The sequence below is a fragment of the Cnephaeus nilssonii genome (genome assembly GCF_951640355.1).
Source record: "Cnephaeus nilssonii genome assembly, chromosome: 4".
In the NCBI taxonomy this organism is placed as follows: Eukaryota; Metazoa; Chordata; class Mammalia; order Chiroptera; family Vespertilionidae; genus Cnephaeus; species Cnephaeus nilssonii.
Window position 1 is genome coordinate 4,772,157 of NC_137075.1, and position 23,727 is coordinate 4,795,883.

Genomic DNA, 23,727 nt, shown 5'->3' on the forward strand with positions numbered 1-23,727 from the left:
GAGGGTGCTGGTTGTGTTCATCTAGGTTGGAGTTTCATGAAAGTATTGCCAAGGTAGAGGGGGTCAAGGCATTTGAGGGGTTAATTACACTGATGGACTGTGGAGCCCAAGCTAGGAAAAGGGAGAAGAGTGGATGTGGAGAGAGAGGTGTGAAGTTCTCAATTAGGTGAAAGAATTGTGGCAAGAGGACTGAGGGAGTCCCTGGAGGGCTGGGCTGGGCTGGGAGGCCTGACCAGGAGCTGTGGTGGAGATGAGGGCCAGGCTGTGCCTGGGATAGAGGCTAGAGGGAATGGAAATCAAAGGTCACTAGAGACAGGAGGTCAGAGAATGGAGAGCACCAGTGCTGGTCATCCCTAGCATGGTGAAGTCACCTAGAGGATGTCAAGGGCTGATGTGCAGAGGGAGATGCGAGCCTTATGTCGACCAGGGGAAGTGGCCAGGAAGATATGCTCTCCCAGTGTCTCCCAGAGTACCGAGGGAGGTCAGCATCTATTAGACAGATGCTGTTCCTGTCCCTATACCACAGTCTCATAGGGGAGACAGGACAAAAAATGAGCAAAGGTGGTAACATTAAACAATGGAATGTAGGTCAAGAAACAATTGCTCAGGGCGACAGAGACTTGGGCCTAGAAGATCTCAAGGAAGGAAGAAAAGGTCCAGTGACTGTGGTGGCAAAGGAGGAACAAGGGTGAGATGTGTTTTGAAGCATGGTGTGAATTTATCGAAGGGGCATTCCAGGAGAAGGGGGAGGGGAGCTGTGTGTGCAAAGCCCCAGAGAGGGGTTGGGGTGGGTATCCACGAGAGCAACAGAGGTGGGAAGGCCAGGTGTGCAGGCTGGCTCCTGAGTTGTCTCAATCTTCTCTGGGAGAGGTGAACCAGATGCCCCTAAGGCTTGTGAACAGATGTCAACAACGGGAAATTGGCCAGTGGATTATCTGTGGACCCGTGTGTGTCCAAGCCACCAATTGCTGAGGCAAAGGGGCCTGCAAGCCGTGGTTAGGGGAGGGTATTAGCTGCAGGGTGCGATTGACCAGCTCACCTGTGACCTTGAGCCAGCCAGCTCTGCAAAATGGAGCTACCCCAGCCACCCCATTCTCCCCCCCAGGGCTGTGTGAGTTGTCACAGCCCTGTGCAGTCTTCTTTAGCAAAATAAGAGTAGCTCCCTGGCAGAGATGCCCAGCGAAAACCCAAGGTGCATCAGAAAGCAGATTTTTGGGAGAACCTTTGATTTAGAGAACAAGATTTTGGCATAAAACTGAAATCAGAGAGCAGGGGCAGCCCTCCAGGCCATGAAACTGACTGCTGTAAACCTCATTAATCTGATGCCTCTGAGTTCAAAGTGGCACCTAATTAGAAGGAGCAGTGACTCTCCACAGGCTGGGAGGCCTATTGTTTCCCCCGAAAAATCACACCAGGTAACTACAAAGCCTGTTCTTCTCTCATGCTTGGGCGTCATGGTACCAATTAACCAGTGTTTAAGGTCAGATGCCGGCCTGGGGCTTCCAAACAGTTCTCCAGTTCCTGGGGCAGATGGGTGGAGTTGAGTGCCAGGCTCAGATGGGGATGAGGCACAGCCTTCTGGGCCCAGAGGCCTGGAAGGAGGTGGGGGAGGCAGAGGAACGACTGTTCTCCCTCAGCCACATTCTCTCGTCCCTTCCTTTCCTTCCAGGTCAAGCTGCTCCTGAGGGGGCCCCAGGAGAGGGCCCAGGATGCCCAGCCAGAGGTGATACTTGATCTGGGGTCTCGCTGGTGGTCTGATCTGCATGGACTCTGGATCCCTGAGAAGATGAGGGGTCCTGCCTCCCCCTGGTTTTTATCCTCATTTCCTATTGTGGTAGGGGCTTTGCACACAATAGCTTTATCTCTCTTAACTGAATGCTGTCTGAGAGGCTGGTGACTGCCTCAGAACACAAACATCAGAGGCCACTGATGCTACTCGGAAGCTTTTAGGTTAGAGTCGGGCAAGGTTTAGGCAGTGATGTCACTTTCAGTCTGGAATCGCTGGGTCTATGGACTGTGGGTTCTGTCTTCCAGGACATTGAACTGTAGTTGAGTCTAGAGACAGGGAAGACAGTAAAACTCAGGGGAGTGAGCCCAAAAGAGCCCCAGACTGGTGGTTGGGATTCCAGGATTCCAGGCCTGTTGCTGGCACTGACTTTTGCTGAATGACAACTATGTCCTGTCCAGCTCTCTGGTCTGCATACAGGCAGGTCAGGTGGGGGACTAAGTATGAACCTGCATCAGCAGCTGTTCAGAGTCCTGGAGGGAAGGGGCCACTCCTGGCTTTGCTAGCATATCTCGGAGGTGGGATGCTCACCACTTGTAGCGGTTGCTGTTTTTTATTGCTGGATAGTTGCAGTTGTTAGAATGGTCATTGTATTAATTTCCTAGGCTTCCATAACAAATTACCACAAACCTGACAGAATGAAACAACAGAATTTTTAAAAAAATCATATTTCTAGAGGCCAGTAGTCAAATCTAGGTATTGACAGGGCTGTGCTCTCTCTGAATTTCTAGGGGAGGAACTTTTTGCCTCTTCCCAATTCTGGTGGTTCTAGGTATTCTTTGGCATCCCTTACCTTGTATGCATCACTCCAATCTCTACCTTCATCCTCACAGGGCATTCTTCCATGTTTGTGTGTCTATGTCCAAATTTCCCTTTTCTTATGAAGACACCAGTCATTGGATTAAAACCCATCCTAATCCAGTATGACCGTATTCTAACTAATTACATCTGTAATTACTAATCACCCTGTTTCCAAATAAAGTCACATTCTGAGCTTCCAGGTGGACATTAATTTTGGGGACACAATTCAATGCACTACCTTCATTTTTCTTCTCCTGAGACCAGACTTCCACCCTGTGACTTCGTCCCCATCGGTCCTCCTGCCCAGTCCCAGCTCTGTCAGCCTCCAATGCCCCAAAGGATTCCAGCCCCCTCCTGCCCTCATGTTCTTTTTGGGAATGCCTGCTGGTTTTGCAGAAACGTTTCTGGCAGAGTATCTATCTTACTTCCTGGAGTTTGGTGTCCTTCCTTCTGCTCTTCTTCCCTTTAGACATGGAACTCCCATTACTCAGGACTCAACCGGGGTCCCACCAGTTACCAGCCATCTTGATATAGAACACTATAAACTCCATAGTAGGAAATTTCTTTTGAATGGCTTTTAAAAACCATCTCATTCACAGGAAGAACTCTATATTGCACAAGAAGGAGGTTCTGGATGAGCTGGTGCCTAACACTCTCAAAACCCTGGGACAGGGTTCATTGTTGTCTGGTTTGGCCATTTAATCCTCTCTGGCCCCTTTCTTTCTGGTATTTGGACCCAGGAGATCAGACCCTCCACAGAGAGAGGAGAGCAGCTAAGCACCTGGGCTCTGATGGCCAGAGCCTCCCCTAAACATTCTCAGGGGCTGCCCCACCCAAGCCTGCCCTCCTGGAGGTGGGTGGAGCGTGCCCAGTGGTCCCAGAAGAATCATAGTTGGGTGGGACCCTGGTCGTCAATAGGTCCAGCCCCTGCCCTCAGCCACTTGCCCTGTCCTCCCCAGCAGCCCCCTGAGAAGGGACCCCAGCCCAGCTTCCTGGAATCAAGGTTTCCAGCTTCCTGGAATCAATCTCTAACCTTTTAGGAGGTATCCTTTGTATGTGGCAAAAACCCTGGCTGCCCCAGGCCTGACCTGATTTTAAACTCCCCTTTTCCTGGCAGGTCATGTGACCTTTCTGAGCTAAGTTTTCTCACCTGCAGAATGGTCAGGATTATTTCTGTTTCAAGGGTCATGGTGAATATGGGCTGTGTCCACAGGTATGGGATGCCTGGCCTTGGGTGCATCCTGGGGAGTGAGTGCTGCTTCCCTTTCCCTAGGAGTGGCTGGCCGTGGGGGCTTCTTTCCCTCTCTTCTCTGCATAATGCTGGACCAAATGGCCACTTGGGTGATAGGAAGAATGGCTCCCCAATATCCCTCAGTGGCCCTCAGTGGGAGCGGCTTCCCTCCCCCCACACAGAGCCCCGGGGGTTGTGTATGTGTATGTGTTGGGTGGGGGCAGGGATGACTGCTTCCCTGTTTTTGGTCCCTGTCCCAGCTGTGGGCACAACTGGGGCCACTCCTCAAGCCTTGCCCTCCCCTGAGGTCACCAGTATATGGGGGAGCTGTGGTGGGAGGAGAAGAGAGCCTATCAGGGTGTCCCTTACTGGAGATACCCGCTATAGGACTTTTTTGCCATCCTGACCTTTTCAGTTTTCAGCATTCCGATGGGCTCCCAGTACCGCTTTGGTCTCCACTGGCTAGTTAGGTGGGTCACAGTTAGGGGATGATGGCACGTGGAAATGTCAATGACATCCTCAGTGCCTGGCAAAGTGGCTACCCCAGCATATGGGGCTCCTGAGCCAGTGATAGGACAGCTAAGTGGATAGACCGCTTCCCTCTCTCCCAACTTAGGCGTTGAGGGTGTCTGTGTGAGGAAGCCCCAGAGTGGCAGAACAGGACACCTGAGGTTTAGTACCAGTTTCCCCCAGACCTTCCCCGCCACCATATCTCTCCTCTGGCCTCTGTCAGCACACTACCACTCAGTATGACACTTTCTCTGGGATCTCTGTCTACAGCATCCCTTAGCCCTCCCTATCTGGTCTAGGTGCCCCTACTGTGTGCTCTTCCCTCTCACCTATGCCCAGTTCAGGCCCTAAGAAGGCAAGGTCGAAGGAATTCTATATGTGTGGTCATCTCTCCCAGGAGTCACACTGGGAACTGTGTTGGGCTCTGTCACCCTGGTGCTCCCAGTGCCCAAGCAGTGCCTGGTGCAGATTTCTTTAGTGATTGAATGATAGGAGGATTGGACCTCATGGCAAGGTCTCCTTCAACAGACCATGGCTCCTAGAGTCCGGGACCCTGCTGCCTCGAAGACTGAGGCTCATTGGAGGGCAGAAGCTGACTCTTCTCTTCCTTCCTCCTTCTCCCTGAAGTCTGTCCCCCTGGCTGACAGGGGATAGGCATGGGCTGGGTAAAAGTGGGAGGTGCTGGTCTTTCACCACATACATGCCCTGGTTTGCCACCAGCACTCCACTCACCAAGTCTCCTTCCTGGGTCCCAAGGGTGTTGGTCTTCTGGGGAACCTGTGATGGAAACAGAGCCCTGCTTCGGCAGGAGCTACATTGGCTGGAAATGCTTCCCACAAGAAGTGGGACTAGGTCAGGATGAAATTTAGATAGAGATATTGAGGCACAGAGGAAACAGCTTTGGCAGAGATATAAAGGTATGACTGGATGTCTGTAGCCTGCTGTCAGGAACATAAGAATCTGGGTTTTTGGGAGGGATCCATTTGGGAGAAGGTTGGGAGGATCAAGCTGGGAGATGCTGAGGACCCTGAATGCCAGGGGATGGACGCCATCTGGCTCCCTGCAGCACTTCTAGAAGTCACAGTGGTTCAATTCCAAGATTCGAGTCCATGAACCCTGTATGTGAGAATCAGCCCTTTCCAGCCACTCCCCACTCCTGAGGTCAAGTTGTCCTGAGTGTGGCCTATTGCAGGGTGTACCCCACAAAGGACTAACCTACCAGAGCCCAGGATTGAGATAGGCACAACCAGAGGGGCGAGCTAGGATTTTTCTTCTCTCTCTCTCTCTCTCTCTCTCTCTCTCTCTCTCTCTCTCTCTCCTGGAGCGTCAGAAAGGGTGATATAAATATGGGCACCAGCCAGGCAAGTAGAGCTGTGCCTGTTTGGGTGTCTTCACCTAGCAAGGCCTCTTCTGAAACTCCAGATCTGGCTTCTGGGATTGGCTGGGGAAGTAGGGAGGGAAGAATCTTTGATTTGCTCCTAAGTGATGAACCTCAGGGAGTTCCTATTTATTGAGCACCTATAGCAGTGGTCAGCAAACTTATTAGTCAACAGAGCCAAATATCAACAGTATGATTGAAATTTCTTTTGAGAGCCGAAAACCGACTTCTGCGCATGGGCCATGAAGTTTCAATCACACTGTACGTGCGCACCCGCATGTGGTATTTTGTGGAAGAGCCACACTCAAGGGGCCAAAGAGCCGCATGTGGCTCGCAAGCCGCTGTTTGCCGACCACTGACCTATAAGAACTGGAGAAACAATGCTGAGTTGGATGGGGAAGATAGTGGAGGAAGAGTAACAGGGGTCCTAGGTTTTTGGTCTTCAGAGTTGGTCCAGTGGTAGAGACCTTCACAGAGGCAGAACACTGGAGGGGAGGGAAGGGCTCGGGGGAAGATGAGGGCCATGAGTTGTTTGTAGGACATCCCAGGGGAGATGGCAAAATGTCAGAACCTTAGTGGTCATAATCAGATGACTGACATATTATTATCTCCATTTTACAGATTAAGAATATAAAAGACCACACTGGTAGTACATAGAGCCAAGATATGAACACAGTCCATCACCTCTAAAGGTGACCCCTACATTTGTCCAGTCTTGTGTTTGAGAAGATCAGGGCTTTACCTAAAAGGATGAATCATGCATGTCGGGTCTTCTCCCAGGGCAACATCTGGATTCAGTTGCAGAGTCTCTCTCAGTATCATCTACATTGCCCTTGGCCAGGAGGCCTTAGCTGTACTGGGAAAAGTCGGGGCCACTCATATCCTGTTGTGGCCCCATTAGACCAGAGAGGATCTAGAAAAGTTCTTCAATGTTCAGTCTGAGAAGAGATCTAAAATTAACCCCAAGTTGGGACAGATGGTCCCAAGACAGAGTGGCTTCCCGAGGCTCTGCCACCTTCTGCTACCTTACCGGGAGGAGGCGTGGGGCCTGTCTGATCCCCAACTACAGGGACCCATCCTCTGCTGATTGGGTGGGGCACTGAGAGGAGGGAACCTCCTGGCAGTCAGAGGTCTGGGTAAGAAAAGCACTGGACCAGGTTGGGAGTCCTGGGGCTGTCATTGACCTCTAGTGACTTCAGCGTCCCCACCTGAACAATGAGCTCAGTGAATGAATGAAGCCTGAGGCCCTTCCCCTCAGGCATTCCAAAATCTCCACCTTCCAAGGCCAGAGGGGAAAACATACCAAGGGCCTGGGTTGTAGAGTTATGGTCGGAGGGCCTAGAAACGTGGCCAGCATGATGGAAGTGGGGCTGAGATGTATGTGGGCATCTTTAGGAAGAACAGTAGCATAGGGTGAAGATAGGAAGAGACTATGAATAGGAGGAGCAAGGGTCCGGGGGTCACACACCGAGCTTACATTCTCTCATACCCTCCACACTAGGGATAAGCCAATTCATATGATAGAAGATGAGCTCAATAGCTATTCTACAAAGAGTTGGGAGCCCTTCTTAGAGCCAACTACAACATTGTCTCTGGTAAGGAACTGGCTATAGTGGCTCAGTGTGGGACCAGGGTCAGACATGTGTGATAGGGATCAGGGTTCCTGTGTGACCAGGGCAAATGCTCCCCGTGGACCAGAAACTAGAGTCAGCATATGAGCAGTTGAGGCTTAGTATGTGATCAGGATTAAGGCTTTGTGTGTGAATAGAATCAGGACTTAGTGTGTGAGCAGGGTCAGGGCTCAATGTGTGAGCAGAGTTTAGGCTTGGTGTATGATTAGAGTCAGGGCTCAGTGTAGGAGCAGGGTTGGGGTTCCGTGTGTGAACAGGTTTGGGGCTCAGCCTGGTTCTCTAGGTGGAGCCTCACTTGGGCCAGATTTAGGTCCTTACCTCATCCTCACTCCCTCTTAGGTCTCAGTACTCATCTCCCCGATTGGGCCTGTTTAGTCATGTGCTCAAGGCTGAGGTCACCCCCTGTGGGCCTAATATGAAAAAGCCAAATCCCTGGCCAGGAATATGGCCATAATGTCCACAGTTCTGTAACCAAAATGAAGGTTTGGCTGCCAGTCACAATGAAAGCTAAACTTGTGAGATAGATGCTGGTGCAAAAGGAAATAGGTTTATTCAGGTGCCATAACCTGGGAGAATGGTGGACTCCTATCTCAAAGACTATCCCCCTTTCCTGCTCAAGCCTGAGGTTCTTATAAGGTTAGGGAGAGAAGGGTTGTTTTTTTTTTTTTTTTCTATCTAATTATCTGGCTAGCTTTTGGCATGCTCGGGCCCTGTCTATCCATCTTTCTAACTTTTGGTGAGCTCAGTGTAAGTACCTCCCGCTGCACCATTTGACCAATGTGGGAGACTCTCTGGTGCTCCCTGACTGTCTACAGTAACAGTTCCTCCAGAATTTGCCATGTATCAGGCACTGTGTGTGTCATTTTACTCATTTTATAGATTAGGTAACAAACTCAAAGAGGTGAAGTGACTTTCTGCAGTCAGCCAGGTAGGTAAGTGGTGGAGCCAAGATAAAACTCTTGGTTCCTTTCTCCATTTCTAGGCTCCCTCAGCATCCCTCCCTAGGGCAGAGAGCTCTCAGCAGAGCTCTTCCTGCCCAGGTACCCCTGTGGAATCTTATTTCCTTTTCCATCTAGATTGGGGGCTATAAGTTCAGCTTTCCTCAGTCTGAAGCTCCCTAGGTAGGCTAGTTGGGCCTGAGGATGGACTAGTAGACCCTTTTCCAGAGTCCCAAGGCATGCAGGCGGGCCCTGTCCCCACAGTGTCTGGGAACAGGTGGAGCCTGTCTGCAAGGGCCCATAAATCCCAGAAATTGGCTTTGCCCTTTGTTAGAAGGTTGAAGGAATGTGGCAGCTCCAGTGGAGGCAGTTGGTCATCATGGTCCTGGATTTGAGACCTTTGGAGGGTCCTTCCCACCACCCCTGACATCACACCTACAGTAATTTTTCTTCTTTGCTTCCAGGAAGTGGTGTGAAGAGGGCATACTGCCTCCCTGGACACCTTAGGTTGCAAATGGGGCACCTAAGGGCCAGGGAGGGGAAGACATTGTGCCAAGAAACACAGTATGTTAGTAGAGAAGAGGAACCAGAACCCCAGGGCCCTGCCTCCCACTGCCAATATCCCTATGTGTTCCGGCTCCCAGGCTCAAAACTATTGTGGAAACTGAAGACTCATGAGCACACAGAGGAATCATGTTCTGAGCACTGTCCCAGCTGTTTTCTCGGGCCTTCCTGGCCCCTCTATTAGCCTCAGAAGTTTCTTGGCAATAAGAAGATGTTTCTTCTGCCCATTTGTTAGTTGTTTGGGAAATTTCATGGGGAGGAGTGACACATAATTTGAGTCAAGTCCCAGAAGGGAGGGGACATGATGAGGGGCAGTAGCCCCTTTCGAGGTTTATCTGCATTCTGTGAGATGCACAGGATCATCTTGTGTCCCAGGTAGGAAATCTGAACTTCAGTGAGTAAAGAAATGGGTCAAGAGTTTTCCAGCTTAATTCCACCCCACCTGCCACATCTAAAGCCAGCGTGTTTTTGCCAGTCCCCTAGGTGTGCCCAGACTGTGGAGTTCCCTGCTCTCAAGGAGCTGCTGAGAGAATGAGATTTAAGTCAGAAGTAAAAGGGAGGCAGTGTTCCATTAGGTCTCAGTGCTGTATGCACAGATCAGAGCTGTGCCCTGAGTTCAGGAGAGATGTGTGCAACTGCAGCAGTCACAGGAGCTGGTGAAGTTCAGATAGGAGGAGGGGATTGGGAAAAGCAGGCATAGCAAAGGGAGGGAGGTGACTGGTGGTTGTCAAGAAGGCAGCAGCCTGAAGCTGACCAGGATACTGCACAAAACAGTGCCCACAGGGCTTGACTGCCCCTCTTCCTGGACACCTTAGAGTACCCCTTCTCGTACCTGAGCCTCAGTTTGTTCACCTAGAAGACTGGAGTCTGATACCTGAGAGGATAAAGGAAGGCTATGGATGATCGTGCTGAGCACCCAGCCTGCATTCAGTCAACAAGGGCATTGGGAGGGGTGATTTGTCGGGGCATCTCCAGCGCCATTAGGTATTCCCCAGCCTTTAGGCCTGCACAATTCATGTTACAGATTTCCCTCATCTTCCCCTGCCAATTGTCTTTTCAAACTGCATGACCCCACCCCCATCTGTCCCCAAGACCTGGGCGTGGGACAACTGGCACCAACTGTGTGGGGAGCTAGGAAAAGCCCACCCTCAAAGGCCTTCCAAGGCCTGCTGATTATGCTTGAAATGCCCTCTGACTTCAGCCCCATGAGCCCAGTCAACCTTTGGCTTCTTCTCATCCATTAGAAATAGTGCTAGGTGTGAGTCCCAGCTCAGCCATTTCCATCTGTGACCTTGGGTAAGAGACATAATCCCCTGGATCTAGTTTCCTAGTCAACTGGGAATAATACCTGCCACCCAGCGTTATGCAGTTTCAGCCTGGGAGACATACATAGCATTGGCCACTATTGCTCTTCCCCCTCCCTTCCCTCTTTCCTTCATTTCCCAGGATGTCTGGAGCCTTGCATGTGGGTGAAGGTGGCCTTCTGGAAGACAGGAAGGGGGAAGCTGCAGCTGTAGGCCACATTCCGTAGTCGTGTTTTAAACACTAGGAGGGCCTCACTGAACTGCCACTACAGCCACTGTGTGACCTCTTATTTTGCTGCCTCTGTTCTGGTTCTAGAAGGTTCCTTTATCCAACCCCACCCTAGTCCCACTTATGCAGGCTCAGGACTGGCCACTTGGAGTGATGCTGAAAACTTGTAGACCTTAGCCATTGGTGACACCTGTCTCCCCTACTATCCTGCCTGTAGTTGACCCAAGGCCCAGATCCCAGTCAAACCTGCACTCGTCAGTTTCCCAGAAGAGAATCTAGGAAAGGGCAGGCTTAGCCTCAGCTCTACCTGTCTATCTTGGCACAAAGAGCTCCCATAAAGCCTAACACAGGGCAACTGCCTCAAATGCTTTAGATATTATTGTTAGTGGTGATGGTCAGAAGAGGAAGAGAAAAAGGAGGAGAAGGCGGAGGGGGAGGGAGAGGAGAAGTGCAGTTCTATGTTACCGTACAGTAAGATGAGGCCCAGAGCAGTTGAAAAGCCACCACCTTCATGAAGCCTTCCAGGCTCTCCCTCTTCTCCCAGAGTCACCCTTCCTTCTTTTTTACTTATTTCATGCCTCTCCAATGCGGTAGCTTGTGGTGAATTCTGAGGTGGGGTGGGTGTGGGTTGGAGGGGCAGCTTACATGACTGTGGGTGCTATTAGGAGACCTTGGGAGGCCTGTCTGCCTAGGGACCCTCCACGTGGGTGCAACCCACCCCCAGCCCTCACTCCCCTCCACTGGCTCCCCTGCTGGTCTGCTAAATTACTGAGGAGGGCCAATGCGTGTGGTGTGAGCAGGGCTTCTGCCTCCTGCCACGACGACCCTGGCCCCTGCTTCATCCTCATGCCTGTTCCCTGGGGTGTCTGCCATGTCCTTCCTTGCAGACCCTTTCCTACCGGGTCCACTGGGCAGAATTCTAACCACCTCACATTGCTACCAGCTGGTTAGCATTGAAACTTAGGTCAGTAAAAGTTAATTGAACAAAAGTGTTTGTGAGGCACTGGGGACTCCAAGAGGCACCGCCACTAGGGCGGGGCAGGGACAATCATCTGTGTGTACCTACTGTGTGTCAAGTACTGGTAGTGCTTTCTCGACCTGACCTCCTGAAAGATGGGGGCCTCCCCAGTTTCCTGATGGGAAGAGTAGGGTTCAGGGAAGTGAGGGGCCTGCTGGTGAATGGTAGGTGTGGACCGCTGGCCTTGAGGCCTGCCTCACAGACAGGGAACTCTATGGGAGCCAGTGGAGGAGAGTTGGCCCAGGTGGCTCTTAGCAGTGAGTGTGAACGGCAGCCTGAGGCCACTGCATGGGTCACCTGCTAGGTCTTGGGGCCTGCTGGGTCTTCTCTGCCCTCTGCCCCTCCCCTAGCTCAGCTCTGCTCTTCTCCTCTTCCTACAGCCACCTTAGGTGACCCAGCCAAGCTCTGGGTCCTCCTGCTGTGCCCACCCTGACTTCGGTCACCCTCTTGGCCTCCCCTTTCCTCAGGTAGGCCTGATGGTCCTGCCATTCCCTACTGGTGCCCCTCCTGCCCACAGAAGACACAGTTCTTCATCATCAACTTGCCTCCTTCCACCTCACACTCCCTCTCTGGCTTCCCACCCCTGTCTTGGGGGAAGAGGTGCTTTTACTCCAGTCATATTCATCCCTGTACCTACTCTGACCCAGCCCCAGAGTCAGGCATTCCCTTTCCACAGCTCTTATTTGGCTTCTGCACCTACCCATTCCCATTCCCATTCCAGGCTGTAGCAGAAGTCCCACACCACTTCTCTCTAAAGGAGACTGACAGCAGCCCTGGACTCCCACCTGCTATAGTCCCAAGTGGCTGTGGAACTTCTTGGGCAGCACTTCTGGGTCTCAGTTCCCCCTTCTGTTGAGTGGGCTAGAACGATGCCTGGAATATAGTGGGCATTCAACAAGTTCTTGTTGAATTAATGAACTAATTAAGTAACTAATTCCTGGCCTGCTCACCTCACCTTAGTATTATGAAGATCAAAGTGGGTTTAAAAGGGCTTTGCAAAGTTTGACTGTTTTGTTTAGCCATGAGCATCCTTGGTGCTCAGTGGGAGATTGCTGCTGTTGGTGTTATAACCACTGCCCTCGCTACAGATTCTGCCTCCTAAATACCTCTTGCATCCCCCCCCCCCCTCCTCTCCATCCCTTTACCCACCTCAGGCCCCATCAGCTCTCCCCTGGCCACTACCTCAGTTTTCAGTTGGCTCACTGTATTTGGTCTCCTGTGTACCCATCCTCCACTGGTGGCAGCCAGAATGAATGGGACCCTGTCACTTTCACTTAAAACCCATCAGGCTGCCAGTGGCTAATAAGAACAGATATCTCAGTCTTGCATACAGGCCCTCCTCTTCAGCCCATTGTTCATGCTCCTGGTCCTTGACACAGGTGGCCCCCTCTTCTGTCCCCTCCTCAGTGCTTTCAAACCCAACTCCTTTTCCTTTGAGAGCCTTTCAAAGATCCCTTCCCCTAGAAGCCCTCCTTGATCCCCAACACTGAATTGGATGCCCCACTCCGTTCCCACAGCTCCTTGGGCTCCCCTCTCACACAGTCCCTCAGTGGTGGTCTCTTAGCTCCCTGTGTGCCCTCCCTTCCCACTTGTCCTACTAGACTGTAAGCTCCCTGATGTAGGATCTTGAGCATTTTTGTTCCTTTAGTTCACAGAAAGCATTAGAGAGAGTTTGTTGAATGACTGAATGAGTCAAGAAACAAGCTGCCCCCCAGGCGGTGGGACTCTGGGCTGAACCTGTGGTCCTGCAGTGGGGAGTGGTCAGCACAGCATGCCTCCACCTGCCTTGCATGGCCTTCCTTTCTCAGTGTTCCTCTAGAACAGTGGTCGGCAAACCGCGGCTCCCATCGCCCGCTCGACCGACACCCCCACTTCTCCTAACGCCACTTCTTCAAAATAGACTCGCCCAGGCCAAAAACTGACTTCTGCGCATGGGCCACGAAGTTTCAATCGCACTGTCTGTGCGCGCCCGCATGTGGTTTTTGTGGAAGAGCCACACTTAAGGGGCCAAAGAGCCGCATGTGGCTCGCGAGCTGCGGTTTGCCAACCACTGCCCTAGAATGTAGGCACTATCCCAGAATTGCCCCCAGCACAGCCTTTTTTGCCCAGCCTTGTGCCCTGCAGTTTCAGTGGGAGCTGTCCTAGGGCTTTACTACGGGCTGAGGATGGCACAGGAGTCCAGAGGGGCAGAGACTAGGGTCTGCAGAACCTTCCCACCTGGCCATTCCTGGTCATCCCTGTTCCCCACCCAGCTACAGCCTTTTGGCCCATGCTACCCCCAACAGGTCCGTCCTGTCCCTTTTGTCCTGCCCTGGCCTGGCCTAAGCACCTCCAGTGCCTCAGACTGAGCCAGGAACCCAGAACTGAGTCCACCTTTATACTCTACTAGAGGCCTGGTGCACAAAATTCATGCACAGGTGTGTGGGGGGGTAGGGTGTCCCTCAGCCCCGCCTGCACCCTCTCCAATCTGGGACCCCTTGAGGGCTGTCCGACCACCCGTTTGGGCCTGATCCCAGTGGCTTCCAACTGCTCGCCTGCCTCTGCCTGATTGCCCATAACCGCTTCTGCCTGTCAGCCTGATCACCCCCTAACCATTCCCCTGCCAGCCTGTTCGATGCCTAACTGCTCCCTGGCCAGCCCGATTGCCCCTAACTGCCCTCCCCTACTGACTTGGTCACCCCTAACTGCCCTCCCCTGCCAGTCTGGTCGCCCCCAACTGTCCTCCCCTGCAGGCCTGTTCACCCCCAACTGCCCTCCCCTGAAGGCCTGGTCGCCCCAACTGCCCTCTCCTGCAGGCCTGGGTCCCACCCAACTGTCCTCCACTGCAGGCCTGGTCCCCCCGCAACTGCTCTACCCTGCAGTCTTGGTCCCCCCCAACTGCCCTCCCCTGCTGACCTGGTCTCCCCCAACTGCCCTCCTCTGCCAGCCCGGTCATGCCTAACTGCCCTTCCTGCTTGCCTGATTGCCCACAACTGCCCTCCCCTGCAGGCCTGGTCCCCCTCAACTGCCCTCCCCTGCAGGCCTGGTTCCCCCCAACTGCCCTCCCCTGCAGGCCTGGGTCCCCCCCAACTGCCCACCCTTGCTGGCCTGGTCTCCCCCAACTGCCCTCATTTGCCAGCCTGTTCACCCCCAACTGCCCTCCTCTGCTGGCCTGGTCACCCCTAACTGCCCACAACTGCCCTCCCCTGCAGGCCATCTTGTGGCAGCCATCTTGTGTCCACATGGGGGCAGCCATCTTTGACCACATGGGGGCAGCCATCTTGTGTGTTGGAGTGACGGTCAATTTGCATATTACTCTTATTAGATAGGACTAGAGGCTAGGTGCACAATATTTGTGCACTGGGGGGCGGGGAGGGTCCCTCAGCCTGGCCTGCACCCTCTCACAGTCGGGGACACTTCGCTTCTTACCACTTGGCTTTCTGCTCCTTAGTGCTGCTGTGGAAGTGGGAGAAGCTCCCGCCACTGCAGCTGCCCTCACCAGCTGTGAGCCCAGCTTCTGGCTGAGTGCACTGACCACCAGGGAGTAGCTCCTGCATCAAGCGTCTCCCCCCTAGTAGTTAGTGCGCATCATAGTGACCAGTCGTTCCACCGGTAGTTCCGCCATTCGGTTGATTTTCGTATTAGGCTTTTATTATATAGAACTAGAGGCCTGGTGCATGAAAATTCATGCACTGGAGGGGGGGGATCCCTCAGCCCAGCCTGCCCCCTCTCACAGTCCGGGAGCCCTCAGGGGCAGGAGGCGGCCCGGTGATCAGGGGAAGATGACGCCCATCACACCTCTGCTGCTGCCACTGCCGGCAGCACAAGCCTCTGCTGGCCCTGGTTACCTGAGCCTCGGGTGGCCCTGGGCGGCTGGGCAGCCACCATCTGAGATTTGCCTGTGTCTCAGGCGTCAGCTGGGCAGCCGCCATCTGAGGCTTGCCTGCACCTTGGGCTCGCCCTGGGCGGCTGGGGTGCTGAGGGGCCTGGGGGACTCCAGAGGCAGGTGCGTGGAGCGGCTGTGCCCACCTCGGGGTGGGCCTGGCCTTGCTGTATGCCTGCTGCCCCAGCAGGGCTGAGGGGACTGGGCACCACCATCTTGTGGCTGTGGGTGCCGCCATCTTTGAGGGTGTGACAGTCAATTAGCATATTCCCTCCTTATTGGCTGTGGGTGCTTCCATCTTTGTGACGGCGTGAGGGGCAATTAGCATATTCCCTCTTTATTAGATAGGATGACTTTACCTCAGCCCTGCCTTGTGCCCTGACTGTCCTGCAGATGGTACCACCCTGCTCTCACAGACGCATGTCCTGAGGTTTTTGGCTTTCTGGTCCAGTTTCCCTGGTGCTGATGATATTCCCGTCAGTGTCACCCTGAAGTGGATGCAGCTCATACCTGCTCCTGGTTTCTACCAGCTCTTGCCTCCAAGCCTGCACATCTGGGCAGAGTCCTGTGTACCAGTCTTGAGTGTGGGAGAGGCTTGGGGAGGATGGGAGGAAGGAAGTGCAGCCATGTTCAGAGGGAACCCCTAAGCCTGAAGCACCCATCTGCACACAACCACCAGAGACTGGAAAAGCCTGGAAGGTGGGGTTCTGCTGTAGGAGATACCCATGGGTGGTGGTCAGAGAGCGTTTCCTGGTGGAGATGATGTTGACTTATGGGGGACAGTGAGGATGAAGAGGAGGAGCTCCTTATCAGAGGGCAGAGTAGTGCCCACTCTGCTGGGCTCTGGGCCAGCTTCATTCCCTCCACATCATGGCACTTTGGGTGGGTGTTATCAGCTCCATCTAACAGACGGAAATAGAGGCTCAGGGACTCACTCGTGCTCACCCACTGTCATGGAGGCATTGCGGGCCTCCACCTCAGGTCTGGCATCTTTTTAGGCTCCTAAGTGGAAAGGGTAAGGAAGTCTGGGGAGGGGGGCTGGAGGCTGGCATTTGCTACAAACCAAGCATCAAACTGCTAACTGACTTTCAGGGAGAGGGTGTGGGAAGATGAACAGTGGTTTTCTGAGTTGTTCTTGCCCCCCACCCCCACCCCCACCAAAGCTTTTCTGTTGTTTCCTCCCCCTGTGGGACAGCCTTCACTATAGGAGTTTCTGTCCTTTGCCCCCTCCTTGGGTGCCTTTTCAGAGAATAATTCCCCATTATACAGAGAGATCTAGCCTAATAGAAGCTGACAGATCATTCAGAGCAGTAATGTACTCCAGCTTCAGGCATTTAGTTTCCATGGCCTGAACTCCCAGATTAAAGGCTCCTTGCCAGCACCTTGCCTATGTCCTCCCAGCACCCATGCCTGTGACCTTGACTTCAGCTATGGGGTAGGTTACTCTTTCCTTATCTCCCCCCACCCCCCACCCCCCCACCCCGCTTTCATGGCGGACTCCTCCTCCCTCCTTTTCTCTCTCTTTCTTGAAACAAAACAACACACACACATATTTTTCTTCTTAAATATTCAGTTGAGAGGCTGTTGCTTAAACCCTGGGGACAGGCTCATTGTGCTCACTGCCAGCAGGCAATGGAACACCTGGTTGGCCCTAAACACTCTCTCAGCCACACAGCCTGGCTGGTGTGCTGCACCTGGTGGGGATCTGGGCAGCTAGACCCCCAAGCCCGGCATGGGCAGACAGAGGCTGGGTAGATGGCAGCAGAGGAAGCACTAGAAATCCTTTTACTGATCAAGAGAGCAGCGTCTGGAGCTGCCTCCTTCAGGCCCCTGGAGGGTCCACTTGTCAGTTGTCTGTTTCTGCTGCTCTGTCTTATCTTGGTCTTGCCTTCTTAACCCTTTCTCTGCTCCCCTAAACCCCCCCCCCCCCCACCTTTTATCTGCTCACCAGGCTGCCTATTTGAGCTACCTTGCACTCCTGTGCAGGCAGCAGGGTGCATGGGAAAGCAATGGATATTTGGAATCAGCCAATCCTGGGTTCAAATCCTAACACCAGGACTTATAAGCTGTTTCTGTTCACTTTAATATTTTTAATTTGGGCAAGTTCCTTAATCTCTCTGAGCCTTCATTCCCTCACCTGTAAAGTAAGATGCTGTATTCGGAGGGTTCAGGGTTTAATGTGGTGAGGAGTGGTGCTGTAGGTGGCAGCTTGCCCTTCTTTGGTGAACCCAGTCTCCCCTGAGGGGACTCCACCTTCTGATGCTCTGACCTCTCTTGCCCAGATACCCTTTCCCTGCCCCTCTCGTCAGGAGGGGTGTTTGGCAAGGTGGGCCCTGTATCCCCCTGGTCACAGGCTGCCTGTGTAGGTGTGAGGGGAAGAATGAGGTTGAGTGGGAGGGACCCTTCTCCCTGACTTCAGTTCTTGGGCAAAGCTTAGTGTCTGGTTCCAGGTCTGGCTTGAAGGAACTAACTTTTGAAGGGTTGAGGCAAGACTACCAGGGAAAAGGAGCGTGGGTAGAGGCGCAGTGCCTGTGTAACCTGAGAGGAGGAGCCTTCCAGGCCAGGGCTCTACCGCCAGGTTTCAGAAGATTGGGCTAAGAGAGGCTCTAACCTTCATGGATGGGGAGTCTTGGAAGCTGGATGTAAGCCTGGGTTGGGGTGGGGGAGATTCCTGCTCCACCCAGGTCAGGGAATAGCAGGATGACCATTGGAGGTGCAGGAGGGGAAGGTCCCTAGGTATAGGGCCATAGAGATTATCTGGGTCTGATGTGCTGTGGGACCTTAGGCTGGTCCCATTCCTTCTCTGGTCCTCAGTTTTCTCATCTGCTAAATTGGGTTAATCATCCTGTCCTATCTGCTTCATGGGTTGGGCAGAAGATCCAGTTAGAGAATAGATGGGAGTGTCCTGTGATCCCTAATGTCGTAATAATAATAACTATTATCCTGAGCATCACCTTGCCTTCCATTCACTCTTTATAACACCCACTTTGATCCACAAAGTCTAGCTCTAATTCATTTATTGATAAAATTGGAGAAACTCACAGCTGAAAGCAATTTCCCTTCCCATTTAGTGCAAACTCCACCCAACATGCATGGCATACATGGTCCCCAGACCTATGCATGCATGCCCCCATGAGCTCAGTACTCCCAATGCTAAAGAAAGATTTGTTTCCCTGAAATCTTTTCTTACTGGGCCTAGCTCTATTTTCTGGGCCCATAAATGCCAAGTATCTTTGTCAGGGACCTGGAGTCCCAGGGGTCCTGGGTTCCAGGCCCACCTCTTCTTGACAATCCCCTGTGAGCAGACCTCATTTTATCAAAGACCTTCTGGACAGATACACTGATGACTGGGCATGGCTGTCTGGAGGTGGTTGCACCATCTCCAGAACTGAAGTGGCTGGCTCACCAGCCCCAGGGACTCCTGGCCATCAGGCTCCCTAGCCACTTCGTGCAGTTGGCTCTGGGCACTACTCTCAGGATTCACCCATGCTTTACTAACTCTCTCTTGTCCACATTGGCCCATTCCTAGGGCAAGTGAAGGGGTCCTTTGTACAAAGGATGCTGCCTCCTTAATTGACCCCTCCCAGCTGGACCTACTTTCAAGATTCCATCCTAATGTTTGCCAAAAAAGTTGTTCCAAGCAGGGCCAAGGGCAGCCCTCTCAATGCCAGTGAGAATCCACCCCAGGGGCCAGTCTTACTCCTCTGCGCATTCCTGGACATGGTTATTTAGCTAACCACTGAGGAACCCAGCCAGTTTTCTGTCTCATTCGCAAGGATGTCATGAGTGTATGCCATTCGTTTCTTTTTTTGCACTTGATTATTTTATTTTCCAGTCAGCCCACAGTCCTAACTTAAGCCTTTCTTCCCTTTTTATGCAATGACTGTCCTCCAGAAAAAGCAATGAATCTGCCTCTAGCTTCATCCTCTTCAGCCTTTTGGACCAGTGGATGTAAATTTCTGATTAAAGTGATCTTACCGCCCTGGCTGGGTGGCTCGGTTAGAGCATCATACCATACATCAAAAGGTTGCAGGCTCGATTCCCAGTCAGGGCACATACCTAGGTTGCAAGTTCCATCCCTGGTTGGGTTTTGTGGTGCATACTGAAGGCAACTGGTCAATGTTTCTCTCACATCTCTCTCTCTCTCTCTCTCTCTCTCTCTCTCTCTCTCTCTCTCCTCTAGAAATCAATTGGTGAGGATTAAAATAATAATCCTAATATATATAAAGAGCTAGGTGCCGTAACAACCAAACGGGCGACCGGTCACCATGAAGTGCATGGAGCACCTCTTGGTGCCCCCCTCCCCCGGCCCCCGGAGCCGCTCACCACCGCAGCGGGGAGGGGGAGTTTCATGGAGCAGTAGCGGTGTGGGGGGAGTTTCGCAGAGCATCCAGCAGTGAGCTTCAGGGGTGAGCTTGCAAGCTTCATGGGGCGGCAGTGAGCTTCGCGGAGCAGTCAAGGAGGGGTGGGAGGAGGCTCGTGGAGCGTCCTGGGGCGGGAGCTTCACTTAGCATCGCAGGGCGGCTGAGGTAATGCGAGGGAGGCCAGGCTAGGCCTAGGGACCCTAACCGCACGGTTTCCTGTGCGCTGGGCCTCTAGTAATTATAATAAAAAAGAAAGTGATCTTACCAAGTTTAAATTCATAATTAAGAATTCCTCTTTTGATATCTTCAGGCTTGATTGGGAGAGGGGCTGGGCCCTGCACCTTTCTTTTTTCCTTCCAGTCTATTCCCGGAGCTGAAGAAGGCACAGAAGCCCAGCTCTCCAGCATAGCCACTGTGGGCAGCTTCGCTTTCAGTTGATTCCTCATGCTGGACTTTTCTTTAAGTTCTTTGTAGCCTAGTAGAGCATCAAAGTCTACATTCATGTCACACTTGATGATGGACACGGCCTTGTCAGGATCGATCTCCATCACCCACAGCTCATAGATCTTGCTGTAGTTTGCCTTTCCCCAGTAGTCAGACAGGCAAAGTTTCTCAATGTGTTTTCTAATACTGCTTTGGGGTTGGTGATGTCCAGGAAGTCAGGGCTCTGAGGCTGAAATTTGGAGTTCGTGGCCACTTGAAGATGGACACTTTCCACGTGAACCAGGCCCCCTCTTTCACCAGCAAATACTGCATTATCTAGTGTGGGAGGTAGTAGATACCCTCTTCAGTCACTAATTCAGCACACCACAGTAGTTCATGCAGTCCAAGTTCTTGTTGGTTAGTTTAAACAGCATGGGGTAGGTAATGTTGAGTCAGCTGAGTTGATCAAAGGCCAAGGATGGCATAATTATCTTCCTGCCTTTCTCCACATTTGACCTGCCACTAGTCCCCATGACCATGGACATGGAGATGCATCTATACTCCATGGAGAAGCATTTCTGGGAGACCCAGGGAATCATGTTGTAAAACATGTTGAAAGAGAACTTGATGGTACCTTTGCCTTACGGATGCCACTAGGTCCCGGGAACCCATGCCATCCTTTTTGAGCAGCCAAGGGAGGAGGTGTGGTTATCTTGCATGACTCTTTGGTAGTGAACTCTTCACACTGCCTATTGTCTTTCCTGGTGTTCTGTGTAGGCGCTTTTAGAATTTATATTAGAATGGACATGAAACTCACTAGTCTAAGCCCAAATTGACTTCCTCTTTTTAAAACAAAAGGGGAAGGATGCTAATATTTATAAATGCCAGTTCTTCACATATATCATTTCATTGGATCTTCATCACAACTTTGTGTGGGAGGATTGCGACTACGATTCTACAGATGAGGGCACTGAGCCGTGGGAAGTGAAATAACTTCCCCAGGGTCCCAGAGCTAGCAAGGGACAGAGCCAGAACTCAAACCCTGGATGGTCTTATCCTCAATCTCATGCTTTTCCCAGATGCTGCCTCTCACCCCAGCCCCCATGCTTCCCCCTGTAATTGCTCACAGATGCACCTGCTCTATGTTAGGGCCACACTCTGGGCCAGCCTCTCTGCAGCCCTCCCATCCTGTCCTTTCCTGTCTCTTGGACAATCTTGTCTCCTGTCAACCTGCCTGCTGTGCCCAATCTCTGCTCTCCCTAAAACCACCCCCTGTCCTGGTGGCTCAGTGGTTGAGTGTAGACCCATGAAGCCACAGGTCACTGATTCAACTCCTGTTCAGGGCACATGCCCGGGTTGTGGGCTCAGCCCCCTATAGGGGGTGTGCAGGAGGCAGCTGATTTATGTTTTTCTCCCATTGATGTTTCTATTTCTATCCCTTTCCCTTCCTCTCTCTCTAAAATCAATTAAAAAACGTATTTTAAAAAATAAAGAAGGGGAAGGAAAGCTTAAAAATACATGTAAAGGTCACAACCCAGAGAGACAGGCCACTAAAAGACTGATATTTAATTAATAAGATTATAGAATGCTTCTTTCCCCACCTCCCCCCCTCCCCTCCACCCCCCCCCCCACACACACACACTCTGGGGCAGGGAACAGAGCAGGGGCTTCGGGGGGAGAAAGATGCTCCTGGGGGGTGAGAGACTAGGGGGGCTTGACATTCTTCATGGGTGGCTCATTTGCTGTGATATTTTAGTAGTTATGTTTAGTAGTTGTGTTTGATTTGGGGGGGGGGGTGCTGGTGGTAAAAGTATGTCTGTGGTAGAAGATCTAGGAGTCACCCTTGATGCCTTTTTCTTACCCCACCCCTTATATCCAGCACATCAGCTAACCATTACTTATGCTACAAATTACATGCTGAATCTGGCTAATCCTCACTCACCTGGCCAAGCCTGGTTTCCTTGTCCTTGGGTAACTACAATAGCCAACCCACTAGGCCCCTGCTACCGAGCCAGTTCCCCTTCAATCCAGGCTCTACTCAGCAGTCCCAAGGAACTTCACAATGAAGAAGACATTATAGCAGGTCTGTGTTAAAACCCTCTAGTGACTCTTCATTGCACCTGGAATGAAATCCAAAGCTCTTACTTTTGCCCTCAGGGCCCAACCTCCCTCTGTAGCCTCATTTTCTGCAGTTGCTACCATCTCTGCCCACCTCATTCCAGGCACCTGGCTTGCCTGCTGTTCCTCAGATGCATCTATACTCCATGGAGAAGCATTTCTGGGAGACCCAGGGAATCATGTTGTAAAACATGTTGAAAGAGAACATGATGGTACCTTCCGCTACTGTAGGAGTGGTGAATTTCTTACCATATAGGTATCAATTCAGATGTGACCTCTATGGAAAGGCCTTCTCTGGTCCCCCAGCTAGAGTTACCTCCTAGCCCCTGCCTAGGCACTCTGTGTCACATTACCAGGTTTGATTATCTTTTTTTTTTAAGACTTGGATTTTTTTAAATTCAAATTTTTATTGTTGACACTATTGCAGAGGTTCCTCCATTTTCCCATCTCCACCCAGCGGCCGCCCCCCGCCACACACTATTGTCAGTGTCCATGGGCTATGCATTCCTTCACCTTCCTTTATCCAGTCCCCCCACTCCCCTCCCCCCTGACATCTGTATGTCTGTTCCATGCATCCATGCCTCTGGTTCTATTTTGTTTATCAGTTTGTATTGTTCATTAGATTCCACATATAAGTGAGATCATATGGTATTTGTCTTGCTCTGACTGGCTTATTTAGCTTAGCATAATACTCTCCAGGTCCATTCATGCTATCGAAAGGTAAGAGTTCCTTCTTTTTACAGCCTTAATTGTACTTATCACTGTCTGGAATTATCTTTTTTTTTTTTCATGGAATTATCTTTGTTATTCATTTGCTTATTATCTATATCCTTGTCCTTATGAGAACACCACATGTGTCTGTTTGTACTCCACTGAATCCCCATTACCCATATAATACACCTAGCATATAATAATCAATAATTATTTGATGACAGAATGAAAAGTAACACAGAAACATATAAAGGAGAAATATAGCATCATACAATTGTGGATATAGTAGCAGTTAATAATGTAGTGTGTGTGTGTGTGTGTGTGTGTGTGTGTGTGTAAGCTGGGAATCATCTGCCCTTTTAATGATAGGCTTGTGGGTACCTGGGCCTGAAGCACTGCATGCATGGGAGACACAATTGTGTGTTCATATGCACACAATGCATGTGTAAACACACTTGTTTCCTTATTTACTGCAGTGTGACCTCTGGTAAGGTCTTTCACCTTTAGGGCCTCAGTTGTTCCACCTGTAGAACAAGGCGGTCTGGAGTAGAGGCAGAGGCCTGGATGTCATGGCCTCTTGAGGTCCGCCCTTCCTTGCCAGAAGCAGGAGTATGCAGGCAATTAAGCCTGTTGTGCTGTGCTGAAGAAGGCGGGAGATGTTTATTGAAGTCCACCTCTACACAGGACTGCCCCCCTTTCCTTCTGGGTGAGGATCTTCCTCAGGCAGGAAGGAGTGGGGGACAGGAAATTGGCAGAAAAGCCTGGAGACATGAGCTTTGCTCCTGGGAGGTAGATTGCAGTAGGTGGCCTCTTGGATGCATCTGCAAATTTAATTTGATGTTTTTATTTTTGTGTGTGC

General features: G+C 51.7%; 1 protein-coding gene and 1 pseudogene across 2 annotated transcripts in view; one reads left to right on the forward strand and one right to left on the reverse strand.

The window, feature by feature from the left end:
• The window catches only part of LINGO1 (leucine rich repeat and Ig domain containing 1), a 225,741-nt gene that overhangs the window by 115,070 nt on the left and 86,944 nt on the right, over positions 1–23,727 (forward strand). The window lies entirely within an intron of this gene.
• LOC307097592 (ubiquitin recognition factor in ER-associated degradation protein 1-like) lies at positions 19,817–21,144 on the reverse strand (annotated as a pseudogene). The gene is made up of 2 exons: positions 21,081–21,144; positions 19,817–20,673 (listed from the first exon to the last, which is right to left on the reverse strand). The product of its transcript is annotated as a ubiquitin recognition factor in ER-associated degradation protein 1-like (transcript).